This window comes from Hibiscus syriacus, unplaced genomic scaffold, assembly GCF_006381635.1.
Source record: "Hibiscus syriacus cultivar Baekdansim isolate YM2019G1 unplaced genomic scaffold, ASM638163v2 tig00117040_pilon, whole genome shotgun sequence".
NCBI classification, from domain to species: Eukaryota; Viridiplantae; Streptophyta; class Magnoliopsida; order Malvales; family Malvaceae; genus Hibiscus; species Hibiscus syriacus.
Genome location: NW_024063535.1, coordinates 143,509 through 150,008, shown reverse-complemented (window position 1 = coordinate 150,008; position 6,500 = coordinate 143,509). Strand labels below are relative to the sequence as shown.

At 40.3% G+C, this 6,500-nt stretch overlaps 1 pseudogene; it reads left to right on the top strand.

The window, feature by feature from the left end:
* Nucleotides 1-584: 584 nt before the first annotated feature.
* LOC120197013 lies at nucleotides 585-5,333 on the top strand (annotated as a pseudogene).
* Nucleotides 5,334-6,500: the final 1,167 nt, after the last annotated feature.

Genomic DNA, 6,500 nt, shown 5'->3' with positions numbered 1-6,500 from the left:
TCTTCTCATGCTGAGAACATGTACATCCTCGGAGGATCTTGTTCGATGTGTCAAATATATAGGAGAAAGTACTCCAAAATGAGTGTCGATGCAGCAATGTTTGGCATCGAACATGATTTTACAATCACAGGTGCATTATTGGGCGTGTGGTAACCTGAATCATTTGCATGCTCATAAATCGAAGGTAAATTTGGAAAATCATGGCAATCCTTTTCTGAAAGCTGAGGATCTTCTATAGAGAAAACCAACACAAGATTGACATGGTTAGAGCTTACTTGAATAGAATTCGAGCACGGAGCATTTTGGCTCACTACTCTATGTTTCATGCCATCTTCAACCAAACCATGGTCGTGGGAATAAGAAGAAAATTAAAAGAATTGCTAATGTGAAGTTTTTTAATAATGATGTGATATTATTTTATAGTGATACATTGACATCATTATTAATTTTTTAACGACAGGTGACTAAAATAAAGCTAAAACTGGATGTTAGATATGATTTTGAAAAAAATTAAGTTGGATGATCAAAACGGAACAAAAGTGATAATTGGGTTCTGAAAGTGTAGTTTAACCTAATTTCTTTAACGACTTTCAAGCAAAGCCTTACATATGGTGGGGCTTGACTTCAAGACTCCGCGGGGTCAACGTGCCACAATCTCACGCTTCTACACACCAGAGTGATACTGATGAACGTATTCTTCGATTCGAACTCTGCAAAATCACATGTATTTTCCTAGCTTCTCCCTGTGTGTGTTGTTCTTATTCTTTGGCCTCACGCCTAGCTTCGCAAGAGACACCATAACGTACGAGAACCCGATTAATAGCTCGGGAGGGCCACCTATTGTATTCACCACCGGCAAATTTGCACTCGGGTTTTTCACTCCCAAAAATGGAAGCTCCCACGGCAACCATCACGACGGCTTCGAACCAAAGACCATCGTGTGGGTTACCAACAGGGATAAACCAGTTAATTCCACCACCTAGGTTTTCGATACAAGTAACTGTACTATAAAGTTGACCAGTTTACAAGGCATTTCATCTCCATCCACGAGGACGTTGAAGCTCCTAGATTCTGGGGAATCTGGCAAAGTTTTCTTAATCCTACTGATTCATTTGTTCCTGGTATGAAAATTAGTGAAGTCCTTGTGTTGACTTCATGGAGAAGTCAACTTGACACTTCATTCTCGGCGAGATAGAGAGGGAGATAACCAGTAAAACATCGCTAAAAATGATTTACCGTTTTGGAAAAGCGGGTTATCTGTTATCCATGAAGAGATTCCGCCTCTTATTTCCTCTATGTTGCAAAATATCAGTAACAGTAAAAGAAGCAAAGTTTGTTCAATTTTACAGACAAAGAATTGCAATAACACGCCAACCCAAGCCCAAAGCTACAACTACAACACCAGATTAGTGATGGGTTCCGATGGGAAGTTGCGGTTCTTCAGAAGGGATAATCAGACGGATGAATGGCCTTTGATATGGTGGGAGCCGATGGACGGATGTAGCGTGTTTGATGCTTGTGGCAAGTCTGGTACCTGCGATAACAAAAACTTTGTACCCTACAAGTGTTTACCGGGCTTCCAGCAACAGTCACCGGAAAATTGGAATAAGGTAGTGACGCCAGACAGAATAGCGATTAGGCTAGTTCCAACAGATGATTCACATGAGAAAATTCGTCCAAAAACCAGAGAAAAAGTATCTAGGGTTTAATAGAATAATATAAAATCAAACAATACGAAAATCAGTCTACAAGTCGGACTGTTATAGCCAAAAATCGTATTTATCTGAATTTTGCCAAAAATAGTAAAATCTCGGAGATCACTCTAAATTGAAATTCGAAATAAATTAAGCAATCTGCAAAAAATCCGGCCCAAATCGGATTTAAAATGATTTCTTAACTGACAAGCGAAATATTACCATAAATAGTAAAAAATAAATAAAACTAATGATTCGGAGGGGAAAACGGCAGAATTTGAAGTTGAAAAAAAAGCCACACGGAGTCATGATCAATGTGGACAGCGTGCACGTCGAAAGGGACTTTTCGAATTGGGGTTTTACGCGCGATTCCGACACCCGTAGCTAAAGTTATGGTCAAAAGACTGAAACGCACTCAAAACGACCCCAATGTGTAACATATCACACTCAACTCCCACCTTTGCGCTAATCTGCCAACTCATGGTATTTCAGCGCCATCAATGTGTAATCTGACAGTTCAACATCATCTGTCTCGGATCCCCTACATCATGGAGACTTCTCAGAAGGGTACATAAGAAAATATCTGGTATGCGGCCCACACGGCACTGAGTTCTTGAATTTAAGCATGATAAAAGTGCAAAAACTGGCTTTAGTATTTAAAGTCGATGAAAGAAAGTGCATGAAGAAGTGCCTTGAAACTTGGCAGTGTCAAGCTTATTCATTTGCTGAAACTGACACATATCTAAGAGGTGAAAGTAATAATACTTGCAGCATTTGGACAGACGAAAAACTTTCAGGAATCATATGCAAATGGGGGTCTTGATCTCCATCTCCGTGTGCCAATTTCTGAAATAGGGAACATGACTTGTGGTTGTGGCACTAACATCATTCCCTATCCTCTTAGCACTCCACCTACTTGTGGAGATCCGACGTACTTCAAATTCGACTGCAAAACTGAAAATGAAACCGGTCTGATTACCTTCAATGCTAATGGTAGAACCTACCGAGTCAGTAGAATCGATCAGAAGACACAAAAGTTTCCCATATCCAAGTCGAAAAATGCAGGCCAATGGATTCAATGGAAAAGCTGTTGCAGCTCCCTCGGTCTTCTCCATTTTACGGGAGCAGCTCGTGTCATGCTACCAAGGTACTATCAGAGCCGATCTGCGGTTCGTCTAAAGACTGCAAAGATTGGCCAAACTCATCTTGCAATGTAGTACCACATGGGGGGGGGGGGGAATGCACCTGCAATCCGCCCTCTATATGGAATCCATCACAAGCCAGTTGCACTCGAGGTGAGAAATCAGGAAGCAGTTTATGAAATCGAATCTAGTCATTATCTCGATTATCGCTAGCTGCTTTTCATGTGAAAAGTTATATATTGCTCTTCAATCCACAGGAAAGTCTAGAATCTACCTTGAATCAACTTCCAGTCCTGGAACCTTTGGAGAAAAAGAAGCCACCATATTTGACCTTCCAAGGTGTCATTACGGCTCTGTTGTTCATCTTGTGCGTCGCTTTTACTTGGAACGTTAAGACGAGGAGGAGACGAATGCTCAATCGTCGAGGAAGTTAATGCTCGTAACTCTTTGAAAACATGATATTTGGTCATTTTTACTTTAAATTCTGAAAGGGAGTTCAATTTTGGGATTTTCATCACCAGGAAATCTGGAACTGAGCTTGTACAACATTGAGAGACGTGTCATAGATTTCATAAATTCATATGACTTCAAAGAAGATAATAAAAAGACAGATATTAATTGCCACTGATAACTTCGCCAAAGCAAACAAGCTCGGACAAGACGGCTTCGGGCCTGTTTACAAGGTAATGCCTGTATATGTCGACTATATGTCCTTGTAATATCGAGTCTTGTAGGGTGTATTACCCGAAATTCTCTTCTAATTACTCAGGGTACCCCTCCACAAGCACAAGAAATTGCCATAAAGAGGCTCTCGAGAGGTTCAGGACAAGGCCTAGAGGAATTCAAGAACGAAGTTGTTTTGATCGTCAAGCTCCAACACCGAAATCTTGTCAAACTTCTAGGCTATTGTGTTAAAGGGTATGAGAAAATGTTGATCTACTAATACATGCCCAATAGAAGTTTGGATTCCTTCATATTCAGTTAACATATAGACTTGAATCTTTTAAAGATATGGTAACCTTATGAAATGCTTAAAAATGGCATGATAATCTCGCAAGATCGAACGCAGTGCGTGTTGTTGAACTGGGAAAAGCGCATGGACATAATATTCGGAATTGCTCGAGGACTGCTTCATCTCCACCAAGATTCTTCTAGGCTGAGGATTGTTCACAAAGATTTGAAAACGAGCAACATTCTTCTGGACGACGAGATGAACCCCAAAATTTCTGATTTCAGCTTGGCTAGGATTTTTGGAGGTAAACACTGAGAAAGTAGTTGGCACATAGTAAGTTATATGAAGCCCTGCTGAAATTGATCAATCAAATCAACTACTTGTTTAAATGCAGTGGCTACATGTCGTCGGAGCACGTACTCGACGATTTTTTCTCGATCATATCAGACGTTTTTAGTTTTGGTGTGGTACTGCTTGAATCCATCAGCGGAAAAAGGAACACAGGATTCTATCAAGCTGAACAACCGTTAAGCCTACTAGGCTATGTAAGCATACATCTTCGATTATTTATGCTTAGAGATAACTATTTTTTCCTCTTGTTTATGGTATTGAACCGTGACAGGCTTGAAGGCTGTGGAAGGGCGGCAGGGCTTTCGATTTAGCCGAGAAGTCACTCCGGGAAACCTGCGACGAAAATGAGTATCTTAGATTTGTTAGTGCCGGAATCTTATGCGTACAAGAAGACCCGAGCGAGCGTCCCACCATGTCGAATATGCTTTTTATGCTCGAGAGTGAAACATTGAGTCTTCTGATCCCGAAACGGCCTGCGTATGTTGTAAGAAGATCTCTTTCAAGCTCAGCTTCTTCTTCGAGCCAACAACAATGGAATGCAGAGCTTAGCACCAGCACATTGGAAGAGGGCAGATGATTTAAATATGACCTGATCATGTCCTAAAAAAATTTGATCAAAAACTCGATTTTTATTAAAAAAAAATCTATATAATCGGGTTGGAACCTATTAAATCTGAGTCTTATGCTCATTCATAGTCTGATTAAGTACTTTACACTTCACGTAGGATAGAACATTAGTTCATTACTCATTTTCTGTTAGCTAATTTAATGCTGGTTATATACACAATATATGTTCTTGAATGGAAATGACAAGCCTTAACAAGGTCCGAAGCTATGCATTATGTTGGGGCGATTTTCTCGATATATCACCGGTGACCGGTAATATTACCGATCTAACACCGGTCAGACTATATTTCCCGATCTAACACCCTTAGCAGTAAAGCGCGCCCCCTGTACCGCGCTATACGATGATTTGGCGCAACATGAGGTATAGCGCGCCCCCTGCACCGCGCTATACGGTGAGCTGGCACCACGTGGGTATAGCGCGGCCCCTGCAACGCGCTATACTTGTATATCTGACACGTGAGGTATAGCGCGGTGCAGGGGGCGCGTTATACCCCTAACTACCGACCCCTCCTCCGTATAAATACCCCCATTCTCAATCAATTTTATCACACCAAATTCTCTCAAATTCTCTAAATTTCTCTCAAATACTCTCTTTTTAAGGTATATTTTATAATATTTTTACTGTTATATTTTTACTTTATTTAATATTTTACTAATATAATTCTTTTGCAGATATATAATGGAAGGCAGTCTACTTCGCTCTGATGGAAATCATATATCTCTACACTTTGCTGATACGGTAACATTTTAACGTTTTAATTTAATTTAAATTATTAGTAATATTTAGTTATTTATTTAATGCATGATTATTATATTAATAATTAAATATCTCGACACTTTGCTGATACGATAACATTTTAACGTTTTAATTTAAATTATTATTAATAATTAGTTGATTCATTTAATGCATGATTATTAGATTAAGAATTAATTTTTGTAATTATTTATTTTTAGGAGAATGACCGTGTATTAGATCCTTTTATTAGGAATCTTAAGTTAGTGATACACAGTCGTGTCTTGCCGTATTTAGTAGAGGCTGGATTCAGTTACATAGGTAGATATCAGGGTCACTGTAAGATAAAGCCAGACCTGATTTCTGCCTTAGTAGAGCGGCGGAGGCCGGAGACCCACACATTCCATCTTCCATGCGGAGAGTGCACGATCACGCTTGAGGATGTTTCTATGCACCTGGGGCTTCCGGTGGATGGAGATGTGATATTGGGGGATAGCTTCCGGTTCTTGGACTGGTTTGTGTCGGGATAGTCTAGGACGTGTCCCGGAAAATTTTATCGGAGGTAGGATACCGTTAAATTAGTTAGATGCCAATTTTCAGGAGTTGAGCGCAGACGCCTCTGAGGAAGAGGTTAAGATGTATGCACGGGCATGCATACTGCAGCTGATAGGAGGGTTGCTGATGCCGGACAAATCACGCAACCTAGTTCACTGCATGTGGTTGCGACATCTTAGCGACTTTCGTCTCGATGGATCATTCAGTTGGGGCTCGGCAGTGGGGCTCGGCTGTACAGGGAGATGTGTGGAGCCACTGACTATAGGCGTAATGCTATCGGCGGATGTTTCCTGCTGCTGCAGTCTTAGGCATGGTATCGATTACCCTTTTTATGTCCCCGTTGTGAAGAACCCATTCGTATTTTCACTACTTCTGAGGTAATTATAAAATTGATTTTGTATATTAATAATTTTATACAGCATATAACAAATTTTTTTCCTTGAATA